The following is a 16,773-nucleotide window of genomic DNA, read 5'->3' as shown; positions in this document are numbered from 1 at the left end:
ACTCAGTGATTTGATGTCGGTAGAGCTACACGCACAGGAACTGTAATTGAGAAGCAGCACTATAAAGTGCTGTTTAAAGAACGGAGATCTTCCGTTCAGAACTGTGTCCATTAGGTGTTTGGTGGTGTCTTATTTCTACGTGCCTGGCCAAACTGAGACAATACGATGATTTATAATGCAGGCATCGTGGAAAATATATTTAGCTGCTTTGAATATCAGGATAAAAACTTGCTCGGAATTAAAGAGCAAAGGCTTGAACTCAACACAGCCATGAGACTTGTCACATTTCGCTTGCTAAGCTAATTATAATGCCTTACATACTAATCTACATCTATTAGTGTTTTAAATAAGGCTTAAATACTCTGCATTTCTGTGCTTGCTTGTAAACATAGCTGGAAATATTAATCAATTTGCACCAAAGGTCTTAATGAAAAGAAAAACCACTCGGCCCTTTTTATTTGTTGATATTCAGTTTACATAGGAGTAAAGAAAAACAGGCCTATTGGTTATCTCATATAGACGATCCATTTATTGAACCATCAGACATGTGTCGTTATCAAGATATGAAATGATGTGTACGAGAATAAAAACGAGTTTTGCCACATCGCCCTGCACCTAAAGTGTTTTCAAAACTCCAGTTTTGAAAAAAAAAACACATCTATTTTCACACAAAAAAAATAAAGTGTCAGCTTGATTGTTTTTACCAACGTCTGTGTTATTACATTTTTTCATCGAAAGCCATTTAAACATAAAATTACAGCCTTTCTCTGAAAGCACACCCACACACAGCCACTAAAAAGCATCGCAGGACCGGTGAAATCTCACTTTTTTTGTGTGTGTCTTCTTTTCCCTGACACTGTGTGTATTGATTCAATTACCTGAAAGTCATGCCAGTGTTTGTCCATCTACCTCTATCACTTTTCTTCACACCGTTCTCTTTGTCCACCTGCCCGCACGCATCAGCCTTCCTCCACCTCCCCCGGTTGTCAGTCTCGCTCTCTGTCCGTCCACGTCTCGGTGCGTCGAGATCCTCTTCCCCGGCTCGCATGTCGACATCTCACATTCATTACCGCCCGGCCTTGGCTCGGTCTGCTCTCTTCCCTTCTGTGGTGCTCAATTACTCTGTCTTCCTGGGGCAAGCACTGGTGTCAAGCCACTGTAATGACTTTCTGATTATCTGTCTTTATGTGATGAATGAGATGGAAATGTACCACCACGGCCAAACGGGGGGCTGGCGCTGTGCCAAGCTGCCACGCCACAGTCAGGGTGGATGGGAGCACAGATGAGGGGGATCGGAGGGGAAGCGGAGGGGGGGGGGGGGGGGGGGGGGGTACACAACAAAACAAATCAAATTAGATTGTAATACACATGCTGTTGTGTGTCACAGCAACTCAAGGAGTCATGCTCAATTTTGGTATTTTAAGGGCTAGGGGGGAAAAAAAAACACAAAAAAAAACATTGGTGACGACGTAACGGTTTAGAACCATCCAGTGATTAATTAATCAATTGGTTTGCGAGGAAGGAGTGAATACAAGCTCAGACGGAGTCTCTTTATGAGAAATAAAGTCTTTGTAGCATCCCGGTGGGACGCGGCTTAACCTCCACCCGGGTGGACATGCTCAGTGTGCAGATCCAGCTCGGGGGGACTCACGGAAAGAAAAAAAAACCCAATTAAGGAAAAAGTCCTCCATTTTTTGGCATCTAAATACATAGATGGGATGAAGTGACTGTCGATGCTTGACTTTGACCTTCTAAAACTCTCCTATTGATCCCCCCCTCCTACCCCCTACCTCCCCATTTGGCAGATGAGTGTTAATGGCTGTTCAGCCTCTAATGTGCTGGAAGTGAAAAATGAGGTTGACGTAGACATGGTTAACCATAATGCCAAGGCGGATGCCACCCGATAGCAGCCAGACACCTGAGAGAGCAGGCCTTGGTCCAGCTTGCCACTCACCCTCCCCCCTCCTCCCTCACCCCTCTCCACTTATATTATTCATCCCTCTCTCAAATGCCTTTTATGCTGCTCAATTACCCCTCCAGCGGCCCAGTGTGGACACTGTAATGACATTCTGATTATCAGTCTGTAAATGAGAAATGAAATGAGTGTGTGATGCCGTGCCAGGGGGGGAAAAGAATGGGACGGCTAGAAGCCTTTCAAAACCCGGGAGCCGCGGAGGAGGGGAGGGAGGACAGAGGGAAGGATGAGTGCAGCACTCTGGTGATCATTGACAAGGCGATAAAAAAAAAGAGAGGAAACATTTTGTAACACACTGCAAATGTATGAAATTACACTTCAGGATTTAATTGCCCCCATTCAAGGCTCCACTGTGCGCTTTAACAATGCAAGGAGACCCTTTATGTTTTCAAACAATCAGTCGGGCAGAATGGAGCCGTGTTGCAATTGAACGCACGTCCAATCATCTCGGAGAGCTTAAATAGCATGTAGCCCACTTATCCCTACTTCAGTCAGGGAAGGACTCATTCATTAATTCAGGTGACTTAATTTACAGAAAGAGAATACTTATGGGGTTGTTGTGCTGTTTCTCTTTTACCTATATTCTCGTTGAGTTGTCTTGAGTCCCCTAATCTACCGCTAATGGACTCTGACGCCACCAGTATTAAGCTACGTTCATTCAACCCGTATATCTAATCTATAAATTCAATCAGACTACTTCCTCCTCATACCACTTTTGAATAGAACATAGTATTTATTTCACAGCACCTTTTTAAATTGTCATGAAATAGGGCGCTAACTTTTCTTATATATAAACCTAGTGTTAGTTTTGGACTAATTCACATATTTACAAATGCACCTTTATCATAACGCCATTTTTATAGCAATTTATGGTATTCTTAAAATCCGCTGAATTGGGCTGAATGGAGTAATAAAATGTCTCGCTAACACTACTTATCACTTGAATATCAGGCTACGCGGGTAGAGCTCTTCAAACATAGAGCTAAAATGGCGAAGCCCTAGAAAAAGAAAATACCATCATCTCGAGATAAGACATTGTTGAAACAAAATGTGCCACTTCAACAAAGAAGACAGTGTCAAAGTTTACTCAGTCAATCTGTAAATGAGAATCAGCGCCTCGTACTGTAGCTCAACTATGACTGCCAGGGAGTTTAATGAAAAATAAATGTTGATTCAAGTCCGTTGCAGAAAAGGGTCCTTTACTTTTGACAAATACCGCAGTGTGTAATACAATGTGTAAAGTGCCCTTTTTGTCCCTCGCTGTCCCCGGCTCTTTGCAAAACGACATCGATACCTGTCTGTTTCTGGCGCGGCCGTCCAGAAAGTTGTCCGCCCGTTTCAGCTCTTTTTTATAGCCCCATGAAATGCCTTTCAGTAGCAATTACCCAAAGTTGTTCTTGTCCAGGTTTATCTGGCAATAAAATGCAAACCCTGGGCCATCTCTGTGTTCATTAGAACCGCAATCTAACTGGTCCACTAAACTACAGTCGCTTCATCCTGGAGAGTATCTCTCATTTCAGCCCAATCAACAGAAATGCTCTGCAGTCCCAGACTGCTGTTTAATAGCATATTAACATCCTGATCAATCACCTTAATTGATATTTTTTAGGCATTACTGCTCTCAAACCCTAACAGATGTAATTGTCAGATAGGGAGTGGGATCCCCATCGGCAGTAATTGGGCCATTATGGATGCAGCCATGACTGAGAGATTTAGAATGCCAATGACGTGGGAGATGGATAGAGCCGGGGCCTTTGTGGGTGGATCTGTATATCACTCATGCTTGGGCACCAGAGGATTTCCTGCCACGGCGCTGGTCTAAATTAGCCGGGGATGCACTCGGATGTCATTTTAACAATCCCACGCGTGTGTGCGCACAAAATGCCTGCGCGAGTAAATGTGTAACGCGCGCATTCTGCCTCGCCTGTGCCAGGGTTCCAGCCCCAAAAGTTCCCGGCGTGTCGGTGGCAATCATGCCATATGGCGTCTTGTGTTAACTGCATTTGTGTTGTGTGTTGTGCCATTAGAGCCAGGAGCAGAGGAGTGACTTTGGCATCTTCATTAATCCTGACTAACTCCTGTGCCAGGGAGGCCAGTTCCACGAGAGCCTGCTGATGCTAGCACAATGCCACGGCTCACTCAGTCACTGCGCCTTCCCCCCGTCAGTGCACCGTGCACAGTAGGAGGAAAGGGACCAATTGTTTGCAAAATACCTTTCATTACTCCATTGGCTGAGGGCATTTGAAGTGAATTTGTGTGAATTATTGCCCATAGCTGAGTTTATAATGAGAAATTTCCGTAAGTGCACTTCGAAGATGCCTTTTTTTGAAGCTTGGTGGAAGTAAAGCACTGAAAGAAGGACTTCAGAGGATAAGTAGGGAGAATAAACCCATGTCAAATTTTCATTCTTGTTGATACATTTTGCTTTTTTCCCCTTAAGAGCAAACGCTAATGAATGCAACCTTGTGCACTTACATGTGTGTTATTTTTTGGGGGGAGGGGTGCGGGGGGGATCAGGGATCAGACATTAAAAAGATGGAACTGTCACACGCTAGAAAACAATTTTGTATTTTATTATAAAACCAGTCAACTGCATTCAATTCACGTATTTAGTTATTCTGTTTCTCCTACACAAAATCTAGACCCCAAGAGGATGCCCATCTGATTGGTGTGCACTCGTGTCGTGTATCTCTTATCTCTGAAAGAATAGAGAACATTGCTTCGATCGTACAGTATGTAGCATACTTTGTTGTGAAGTGGAATAAAAAGTGGAACACACATTTTGTTTCCATAACATACAGGACGCAAATCTCAGTTTACCTGTTTGCAGACATTTGAATCAAGAAGTGGATATATTCAATGCGTATAGAGAGTTTGCTGACCTTCAGCCAGTGATGTAGAAGTGTAGTCCAGGGTGTGTCAGCGCACAGTGACTAGCAGACAGCTGGCAAATTAGCTAACTTGCTAATTCCTCCATGCTCCAATGCTGCACTTGTGACAGCAAATTTGCCAAACAGCGGGCTGCTTTTGGAAGAAACTAGGACCGTGACTCGATCCAAAGGCTTTAAGAGCGGCATCCATTTCCTTTTTCGTCATTGCCGTGTAACATCCCGTTAGCTCCATGTGAGTGTCCTTGTCAGCTGCCCCTGGTTCCCCCCCCTCTCCTCCTCCCCCGCCGACCCCACATGTATACTCCCCTGTTACGGTGCCAGATTGTCTTTGTTTCCAACTGGTGTGTGCATGGCCTTCCATCAGTATTTCCCTTTGTCAGCTTTATGTTGTTTTTTTGGACTCTGCGTTTGTCTCTGTTTTTGATCCTTGCCTCCCTGGCGGATGTGTTTGCCTACCCTCAGCGCGTGACCTTTTTGCCTCTCCTCGTCTCCCGTGTCACCCTCTCCGCTCCTCAGTCCTTTGCTCTACCACCAGTAATGCGTGACACGCTGGGCTTGTCACTAATGGGGGTGCTTGTTAAGGGGTTCACTTATGTACATTGCATAAACGGTGCTATTTCTCTTTTGTTGCTGGGAATGCATCATTCTATCATTGTCATACAGCCGTCACGCATTGCAAAAGGAAACACTCAACCTGTCACCTGCTACTCGCTAATGCTGACTGCGAGCTGGAAATGCACACATTCTTTTCTCGATGCACGTCGACTCATCAACTTTCAATTAATCTTCTGTCACCATTTACTCAAAGGCACTTGCATTTTGAATCATTTGAGGCTGACAACACCTAATGCCGATAACACATAATGCCCACAATGACACAGACAACGGAGCCATCACGTCAAGGTCAATTGCATTTGTCAGAATGCGTCTAACTAAACCTATCCCATTACCGCACTCATTGTTTTTCCTTTAGGGCCTATGCATCTGTTCAACTCGCAAATGAGCCCAGAAAAGAAGGGAGTGTTGACAGTTTCCCTCGCGCTGTATTCAGGTCACAGTGTCTGGTAGTTAGGTAGGCAGATCAGACCGCTTCAGTGCCGGAGGAGACACCCCTGTCTGGGAAAATCATTTTTTCAGAATATGAGTGATCAGGTTGTGCTCGACTATGTTCAAAGTAGGTATTCTTTGCACACTGTGTGTTTTATGAAAAACATTTCAAACCCGCATCTGTCTTCCGTGTCAAGCTCCCGAATACACAACTTTAAGGTTTGATTGCACTGCAGCAACCGAGTGGGAGAGAGAAAGAGAGATAATGGCTGCAGACTGAGACTTTTACCTTCATTTCTCTCTGTTTTTAGACGTACTGTTGCCATGACAGATAAACACTTCATCCACATACAACTGCATCATTCATGTTTAGGGAATCCCGATTGATTAGGGATTGAAGTGGTTCATCCATCACATTGATTTGCTTTTTAAAATGTTATCGTGACTGTGTTTTGAGAAGACTGGAAAACATTAGTGTCTGTAAACCTTAGCTTAATGGCGCTTTAGAGCGCAGGTAAGGTTTTGACCCGATTGATTCGGCATGATCGCTTTACAGCGTGGCCATGTTTTGGTCCAGCCGACACAGCTAATGATGACCCGGGGTCTTCCGAAGGTTTTCACTAAGCAAACTAACCCCCGATTGGGATTAAAGGCTGTCAGACATGATCGAAGAGCGGGTTCCTCTGTATAGCCAGTTGTTAATACGGTTAATAGTCCTGATTTTACCATTGAATCTTGGGGCATTTGGAAACGTACACATTTCATCCACACCACTGTGACATGAACAGTCATATTCAACTATGCGAGCAGCTCAATTATTTGCTCCATAATAGATGTATCACGAGTGTCTCCTGGATAAATTAATCCTAGCAACAAGGAAGCAGAAGCAGGGTTGCCAAGACAGGAGAAAAGAAAGGGAGATGGGCAGAAATGTTTTTTTTTTAAAAAGAGCAAAGGACATCAAAATGAAGCTGCAAGAAGAAGGACGAAAGGGATGAACATTATAATTTAGACAAATGACAAAGCACGAGTCACAGTCTAAGCCCTAAGGTCACGCGAGCAGTCTGTGAGTATGTACAATCTGAGCTGAATGATAATGCTGATGATTAGCAGATATGATATTTTCTCAGTTTAGCCTGTTAGCATGCCCACATATGTGTGAAAATTGGTTAGGCAGATATTTGGTAATCAAAATATAGGATAAAAAAATCGTACCTGATGATAGAAATCTGTATGAATTCATAGATAGATAGATAGATAGATAGATAGATAGATAGATAGATAGATAGATAAATAGATAGATGATTACTTTATTGATCCCTGAAGGGAAATTCAGGGTCCAAATAGCTCAAGACATCAAACAACATAATATATACATACACACACTATTAAAAAGGAATGTCCTAAAAATTAAAAACAGGTTGAGTGAGAAGAAGTCGAGGCTAGGGTGGAGGGAGGGGGGGCGCGTTGTGCAGGGGGCTAACATAGCTATTAGATAGTAGGGGCGTCGTGCAGGGGGCTAACATAGCTAGTAGATAGTAGGGGCGTTGTGCAGGGGGCTAACATAGCTAGTAGATAGTAGGGGCGTTGTGCAGGGGGCTAACATAGCTAGTAGATAGTAGGGGCGTTGTGCAGGGGGCTAACATAGCTAGTAGATAGTAGGGGCGTTGTGCAGGGGGCTAACATAGCCAGTAGATAGTAGGGGCGTTGTGCAGAGGGCTAAGAGGTCATAGCTAGTAGCCAGTAGGGGTGTTGTGCACATAGCCAGTAGATAGCGATTGCAGGGGCTAACATTTGTCAAGAGCTTTCAATCAAAACCCCCAAAAGTCCACCTTCATGGTGGCAAAGTGAGAAGATGGGCACCAGGAATGTTTGTTCCAGAGTTCATGGCACTGCCTCCAGTAGCTGCTGAGTTATTTCAGTGTGGGCCAAAGTGGCGGACGAACCCGCCGACAGTCCGACGGAGGCCGTTGTCACAGCAGACGGTCGCAGCGGTGCCAGTGGCGGAGGCCCGGGTGTTACTAATAAAACTAACGATGTGTTCCGGCGAGAGTGACAGTGAGCCAGCGAAGCCGCGTGCCCTGAAATCCAAAGCAGCGAAATGGAATTCAGCCATCATTCATTTCATTGTTTACACCTGAGCCTTTTCCTACCGTCTTCCTTTTGCCGCCAGCGTGGCTGAAAAAAAAAAAAAAGAGTCATTCACAAGGAATGAGCGTAGACGTGGCCAAGAACGAAAAGTAACTTGATCTACGAGTAATCAGTGAATCATCCACCTTGTTGGTAATGTGACACTGTGTATGTGTGTATGTGTGTGTGTGTGTGTTTACCGTTGAGAATGTAGTAACACAGAGCGGTGACACACACCAACAACTCTTTCACATCCAGAAGGTTGCAGATAGCCTGAAGGACAAGAGGAGGCAAAATAGAGCAGACGCCGTCAGAGTAGAAGTACAACACAGTGACGATGCTTCCCCTTACCTCTGGTGTCACCATGGTACAAAAAAAAGCCTCACAACAGGGTGCGGGATGTCAACCTTTGCATCGTCTCCTCCGTCATGTTTTGACACGTGTCACGCAAAAATAAAACCCTCCAGTTTAAAGTTGCTGCTCTTTGTCAGCTGCGAACTCTCTGAGAGTACATCTGAGATAAGCGCGCTCGTCTGGCTGAGGGCATTCTTTTGGAGACGGGCTGTCTGACTTTGCACATTTGTCTTCTGCACCGAAGGCACATCAGCAGTTCATCTTGATAACGGAAAGGGCTATGCGAGCGGATTTTGTGAAATAACCTTTTGTGAATATCATTTGAAAAGCAATGTGTGTGTGTGTGTGTGTGTGTGTGTGTGTGTGTGTGTGTGTGTGTGTGTTTGGTCGGGTGCGGAGGGGCAAGGGGGTGAATACAGAAAGAGAGAACGACTGTATCATCAGACATTGTCTCTCAATGCCTTTTGTACAACTGACTTGTGTTTGCACAACACCACTTCTTCTCACTCAACTCCAAATAATGTGTGTTTTTTTTATTTTTTGACAATCCATTTTAATAGTGTGTGTAGTGAGTGTATGTATGTATTATGTTGTGTGATGTCTTGAGCTATTTGGATCCTGAATTTCCCTTCAGGGATCAATAAAGTAATTATTTATCTATCTATCCAGTAAAATGTGACTTTTTTTGTGCCGTATTTTCGATGTGCTTTATTTGGCATTTCTTCTTCAGGAATAATCAGAATCAGAACTATTTATTGCCAAGTGAGTTTGCACAAACAAGCACAACATTTAACAATAACAACAATAACAGCAAACATTTAACTATATAAAAAAATAGTATCTACAGATAATTCAAAATGGAAGTATACAAATTTAAATAAAACAAATAAGTAAGTAGAGATACAACAAGTAAGTAAAAAACGAACACAAGTGATATTAATAAGTAAAGTAAAAATAAGTAAAGTAAAGTTCATGTCTGTGTGGTAAAGGTAAAGCTCTCTCAAAGATTGAGGCAGAATATCAACGTATTTCTGTGTGTTTTTCGGGTCTTGTATGTTGAAATAAGTTGAATTTGTCCTTTGTGATATTTATGAAAAACAAAACAACAAAACTAGCGGGCGGAAACGCAGCTCGATGTATAAGTGCACGACAAAGAGAATGAAGTTGTACTCAAAGTTTTTTTCAACCAATGTAACCAAGATCTGTATTCGTCATGGGAATAGGAGCGTGGAATGGCTGGTAGAGGGAACATACGACAGAAAGAGCATGCGAGTGGGACTCTCAGGGGCCAAATGGAGCCCTCTTCAGCCAATTAGTGGGTGCAATGCGATCGATTCCCATGGTAACACAGATGAAAGGCAAAGCACTCTGTATCTCCCCCTGCTCCTTCTCTGTCCCCATCTTTTCATATGGAAATGCAGCCAATTGTCCCGAGCTCCTCCCGCAGAAATGATGTGGACGGAGATGTTTTTGAGAGAAGGAGCATGAGTGTATGTGTGTGGGAGAGGAGGAGGGGGGGGGGGGGGGGGCAAAAAACAGTGAAGAGCCCCCAGAAATAGACAATTTCTGATGAGATGATGAGGAGACTGGCTCAAATTGGGTCCTTTAGTTACCTGTTTACTCATTTAACATGCTTTCAAGAAGAAAGAAGTAATGAGACATTTCCATTAGCGTGATTGTTTCATCATCCTGCCATGTATGATTTTCTTGAAAAACAGATGAGTTTTGGGATTCTTATGTTTTTTAAAAAATCTAGATCCAAGTCTGATTAGAAATGTCTGGGCAGACCCGGGTTCTTTGTGTCCTCTCACCTGACTTGAACCAACCCGTTCTCACTCCTAAAGCCGCTTGGGTCGGTCTCTGCCGTCAGACACCAACGTGAGTCTGGCATCAGTCTGCCCACTTGCAAAACCAACGTAGTTTAAAAAAGTGAGCGAGTTCACACAGGAAGACCTTAGTGTACGTTTTACATTTTGACATAAAGTATTGTTTTGATGCTGTTGCAATATTTTAAATGCAGGGTTCTTCTTGTAACAGATGATGTATACTCTGTGGTATTGAAAGCTGCCGTCTGCAACATTGAAGAAACTTTTTTTTAAATTTTATTATCCAACCTGAAAACCCAGCCCAGCTCTTTTCCAATGTAACTGGCAGCACTATGATCCAAAAGTTGCTCAATCTGGAGAGAAAGTCGCCAACTCGGCAACACCGACAGCCAGACACGCCTTCCATATTATCATTACGGAGCAGTGGAGGCCGGCCAATAGAGGGCCATGGGGCCCGACCCCACCTAGAGCCACAATAAAATACAATAACAATGATAAATCACACAAATTGTCAATATTTGTGTTTTTGAAATATAGAATATACCCAGTAATACTTGTAAAATAAGATGAAATGTATGCTTTTCCGTGCACGTCCTCTCCGAATATCTGACGAGAATGTGCACCTCTGGGCCAAACCGCTCGTTCTCGTCTCTCGCTCTTGTCTCTTGTCTCCTATGTGTTTTAAGATGAGATGCTTTTATTTTGAAGGTGGCTCGGAATTAAAAAGGAAGTTGCATTGTGTACATATTTAATGTCGAAAAGCTACGTTAAATATGGTCCTTTTTCTACACAAATTAGAAACAATAACAGTATTAGCGCTCCCGTGAAGAGGCACAAGGTTAGTTAAAGTTGTAATAAATGTGATGACTATGTATGTTTGAAGTAAATTGGTGTAAGTGTTGGCTCTGTTTGTGTATCTTCTGCCTTTGTACACAGCATAAGAAAATGAACATGGCTATTGTTAATACTCAGCTGTCAAGCGAGCAAAATATTCCAGTGACACATATACATACACACACACACACACACACACACATGCTGACACATCAGCATGTCAGCATGTCGTTTTAATATTTTCTCCCAGTGGTTTCCCTGCAAACAATGGCCTCCATTGTGCACTGTTCAATGTGCAGGGCAGGGCCTTCTTCACATTATGGAACGGATTTGAATGAAGTGTCGCCCGGGGGACGTAATTCAAACTCTTAACGCTCTCATCTCCCTGTGACGAACCTCGCACTACAGACACACGTGAACTCATCCACACAGATAAGTGAAAGCACACACACACACACACACACACACACACACACTTCAGGGAAAACACTGAATTAGTCTTTTCTCTCCAAAAATGTGCAAATTATGTTCACTTTTAAAAGCTTGGTATGCTCCATCTTTGTGCTTTCAAAATAAAGTAAATTATTTTTTTTTAAATTCATTTCATAAAAACGGCTATTACCTATTTTAATTCATTTCATTTCAAATACTACCACAGAATAAACTTCCTGTTTGGAATAGACGCATTACAGTGATGTGTGTATGCAGTTTTTACAATGTGCATGTGTGTGTTTCTTTTCAACACTCAAATGTGTGTGTGTGTGTGTGTGTGTGTCCGTGTGTATGTGTTGCACGTTTTCAGAATGTGAGAGGTGCATTGAAACTTACTGTGCACAGCTTAGGAGGACTTAGTGAGAATCATTTGACCTTTCTCTCACACTCTCCTGAGATGAGAATAGTCCAATGTCCTCATATAGTATATTTTGACTTAATTGGAACTTCACAGTCTGTTTCTAAAATAAATAACACAATGCCGGCTTGTTTGGTTACATTTTAGGCGCTAAATCAGAGAGCACACAGTGGTAGCTTCTCTAACTTTCCAATTCCAATTTCCTAACCTTTAGACCGCTGATGACTCTTTTATCAGGGCCATTTGAGATTTCTTTTTTTTTGTGTTAAACGCGCGTTTTCAAACAATCCACAAGAAATGAAAAGCTTCACATGTCCTCTTCATCGCACGCTATTAGCACAGACTCTCCTTTCTGCCCGTGTCTGGCACAGCGGGGCGAGAGACACTCAAGCCTTTACCAAAAAATAATGACAAACCTTTCTCTATAATGGTTTTTGTTGCCGATCCCAGTGTGCGCGTCTGAGAGAGTCAAATTAGGGCCTGTTCATTTGTGTGCCCGCGTGCATGTATGTGCTTACCGATGCTATTACATGACTACACCAGAGCACAAAAAGCAATTATCCCCGTCCCCCCTCCACCCCCCCCCCCCTCTTCTCAAACCCTTCTGAGCCGAATTCAGCTGCCGCCGCGAGTGTGGACCTTTAGGAGAGGAGAGCCCGGGGTGATCCGGCAATTGGAGCAGGAGACGGAAATGGGGTGAGGCGGATGGAAAACAGGAGAGGAAGGGAAGAAAAAAAAAAGGGGATAGGTGTGTGAGCGAAAACGCTCAATCAGGAAGAGTGGCGATGTGCCATAATAGCTGCGGAGCGAGGCAATCTCCTGGCGTTGAATAGTGTTGAAAGGGCTAAGATAGAATGGTGAGAGAGAGAGAGAGAAAAAAAAAAAAAAGAGCTCAGTCTGAGCTGAATGCTGGCGTAAAGCGCGGAGGTCACACGCTCTGAAGGACAGACGCGTGAGACGTGTCGTCCCCGTGTGTGAGCTGGTGGTGAGTCTGGGATTCGACGCTATTCTGCCTCGCTGTGTGTTTTTTCGCCCACTGCCTCCCTCTTTAGGAGGAACCAGGAGGGGTCGACGACCTCAGGCCGCCTCCACCAAAATAGTCCGTGGCTAAGTTGGACCAAACATCCCACAGGCAGATTCAGGTGTGTGTTTGTGTGTGTGTGTGTGTGTGTGTTTGTGAGACCGGACGCAATGGTGGAAGAACAGAAGGTGCAACATTCAAATGTCAGATCAAAGCTCGCAGGAGGGCAGAGGATGAAAAGATTGTGGCCTTGATCTCGGAGACACACGAGCCGGAACGCATACACACACATGAACACGGCGACGGGGAGCCAAAAGGAAAAAAGGACCTCCGTACCGTTCATCCAGATGGTTCGATCGAGAATCCCCAAATTAAAGCGTTTTCTTTCGGACTGGATGGAAAAGTTCTGTTGATGTGAATAGTGTTACTTTTACAACCGTAAATTTGCCTCAAAGGGGATTTAAAATCTGTAAAATATCATCAGATAGTTTGGATATCAGTTTGGATATGAGAAAAAAACATATCATTGAAAGAAACTTCAGAAAGATCCACAGACGAGGGATTCCTCCTCCGGAGCAGACATGCAACAGATGTGGTACTGTATGTAAGAAAAGCAAAATGGTTATTTCTTTAAGTCAGAGGTCATCTTGTGCTCAGATTACAACTGGTAAGTAGTTTGATGACAGAGGAGAGTAGAATATCCAAAGAGTTCAATCCAAAGGTTCAAATGAACTGAATTTCATGTTGTATCATACATTATCTGACAATTCGTAGATATCTTTGTTTGACGTCATGCAAAAGCGTCCTGAGTCTTTTTGGGTGGACGGACGACAGACGTTGGACTAATTATATTTATAAATCCTGGATTGGAAGGCGATCTCAGCTCTTTATGTAAGGCATGTTTTGCTTTGCTCTGGTTATATCTGTCTGGCCCCATCCAGCTTGATCATTGTTTATGAGATTGGAAAAAGGAAAAGTGCCCTATAAGTCCATTAGTCCTAATGGGCTCATATGTCAAGCTCCAGATGCAGTGCTGCATCTGGAGCTTGACACTACAAAATCAATCCATCAATCAATCCATCAATCAGTCACAAATCCTTCAGGTGCTGCCAAATATTTGCTACAGTAAGCTCACAAGATTCCAGTAGGGAAGTGCTTTGTTTTATAATAATAATAATTGTGCATTTTATTTTCATATAAAACCTGACAGGAAGTCATCTGACTCACGCATGCTGTAGCTCTTCTCCTTTAATCTCTTTTGTGCCTCCTCGTCCCGTCTCTCCTCCGTCCTCGTGCCCGTGAGGAGGTCTCAATTACTAAAGTGCATCTTGAGGAAAGAAGAGGCCCGAAGCCAGGATGCACAGGTGTATCCTGCGCGGACCACCGCGAGACGTGACTCAATCATATACGTGATGTATGTCACTCTTCATGTGTCTAAAACCTTCCATAGAAGCATCTGTAGTGGTTCATATAACGAGACATGTGAAGCCTGAATCCGTGCGGTTTTGTCCTGTAAGCATATAAAAAGGTCATGAACACTGTTGAATCTGACAGAGATCATAAAATACAGCAGGAGGATAACAAAACAACAGACAGGTGACCCGCTGACCACACGTCATATTTAACTGACGTCTCTTTAAGATGAAGGCTGAAAAGCACAGATGTCTCATTTGTTGAATGCCAGTTTCCTCGACTCCTCTCTCTCTCTCTCTCTTTCCCTGTGTCTCCTCCTTGTCTTTTGACGCACACATCTCAGGTGGGAGGGATTAAGACGCCGGAGGTGGGGGGGGGGGGGGGGGGGGGGGGGTAGGAAGCGAGGAAAGGAACCGAGGACGTGCAGACTGAGAAAAGAGAATTGGGCTTTTTGTTTGCCGTGTCTGGCGTTTGCTCTGGCGAAGGCTATCCGAGACAAGTCGAAACACATCATGTGACAACAAGGAATATACTGCGTGTGGCTTTGTGGTGGTGCTTTGCTCCTTCACAGTGCGCCAAAAAACATCGAGTTTAGCTCACACAAAAAGCCCCCACGCCGTCGAGCTCCGGGGGGGGACGATTGAGGCCGTCGAAGACGACATGTGAGAAGTCTCTAATGTCCCATCACTGGTATCCCGTTCGCCAGTATGAAAGCAGATCCCGGGGAGAAAGACAAACGCCCCCCCCCTCCACCCCCCCTCCCCCCCTCCACACCAGTTGCTCCTCAAGAGATAATGAGCCGCTGAGTGCTGAGTGAGATGTTTGCCGGGCCAGAGGGCCGGGATTGAAGTTGCTCCACTGGCTCTCTGTGGAAAGGGGCCTGGGCTGGGCTCTAAATTAGCGGGCCCTCCCGATCAATGCGGGCTGTAATTAGCTGCTATTGATCCCAGACAGATCAGCCACTACAGTAGGCTACAGCCAAGCACCTCTCAACGTCCATCAAGCTGCAACAACCCCCCCTCCCAACCCCCCACCCTTGGGCACCCACCCAGCACAGCACAGCAGCGCAGCCTCAGCTCACTCTGAGAGCAAACAAATAATATCAGCCCGCACACTCAGCTCCCGGTAAGTGCACTAAAGACACTGTTGGACATTTCGGGATTCACTTACATATTCCATTAGTGCGCGGCGCAATGCATCTTTTTGATTCAGTGTTTTATCTTGCGTTCCATTAAATCATATGGATTACATTATGTGCTTGCGCAACATTCAAAGGGGAAGAGGGAGAGGATAAAAAAAAACAAAAAATTGGCCAAATATCTGTCTATTCTGCCGATGCCGTACCCATAAATCAGTCGTCATTATGCGCCGGAACTGTGGATGACACCAGCGATGATGGTAATGCAATCTGGAGATTCAATCTTCTCCTAAATGATCACAATCAGGACTTTTTTTTTAAATATCTCATCAAAGTGAACGAAGTGGTTTTGCTCTTTTCACAGACGCTAATGATGTGGTCCGTGTTTTTTTTGTGTTTTTTTCCCCCCTCCCTCTGCTCGCGCGTTCGTACGAAGCCTCGTGCGGTTGTGATTGGCAACAACAAGACTTCATGCAACAGTCTTTTGCGAAAGGTTCCCCCCGTTTAAAATTTAAAAAAAACATCACTAAAACTTGTGGGAAGTTTGCTTTTTTTTTTAAAAAAAATTCCCTCCCTTCTCTCGCTAGAATTTGTAATTACCATAAAATATATAGACCTGCAATTACAACGAGCCTGCCTGCCAGAGATATGAAACTGAATTCAGGGTGTGAATCATTCAAGTCTATTGAAGGAATGCAGTTTGAACAAAAGGCAAAAGAACTCTTGAGATGTGGTCAAAATGACCTCACATTCCCATTCCGCTAAAAGCCGACACTTTCTAAACGGCCCCGCGTACTTTCACGCCTAATAGACTTGAAATCTCCCCGGCGTACGTTGGAAATGACCAGGCTCAAATCGTTATGTCTCAGGGAGCACGCCTGGAAGAACAATAATGGCACATTAAAGATTTAAACCCGTCCGTTCTGTTCGGAGACAGCTTATGAACACCGTCTTCAATCTCACAGGTACATTCATCCTTGCGAGGTGTATAATTAACGGCGTTGACCTTTTCTAACAAACAATTTCTCTATTTAGAAATGGTGCTGAGGGGAGCTGATCCTCACCCTGTGGGAGGAAGCAAAGTCAGGCCCCAGAAGGAAAACAATGGGATAGAAATAATATCTAATATTCTCAGTCATCCGGGTCAGAGGATGTGTTGAAATAGTGAGTCAAATGCAGCCGGACTTGTTTGTTTTGAAGGGCATTTCACCGCTCATCCTCGAGGCTTCATCGTCTCCACTGAGATTTAAAAACTGTATTTAAAAGCGTGTCAGACTGTGCCCAACTTCACCGC

This window comes from Clinocottus analis, unplaced genomic scaffold (assembly GCF_023055335.1).
Source record: "Clinocottus analis isolate CAN_PGR_092001 unplaced genomic scaffold, fCliAna1.0.p SCAF_10, whole genome shotgun sequence".
Lineage (NCBI taxonomy): Eukaryota > Metazoa > Chordata > Actinopteri > Perciformes > Cottidae > Clinocottus > Clinocottus analis.
Note: the sequence above shows the minus strand (reverse complement) of the source record.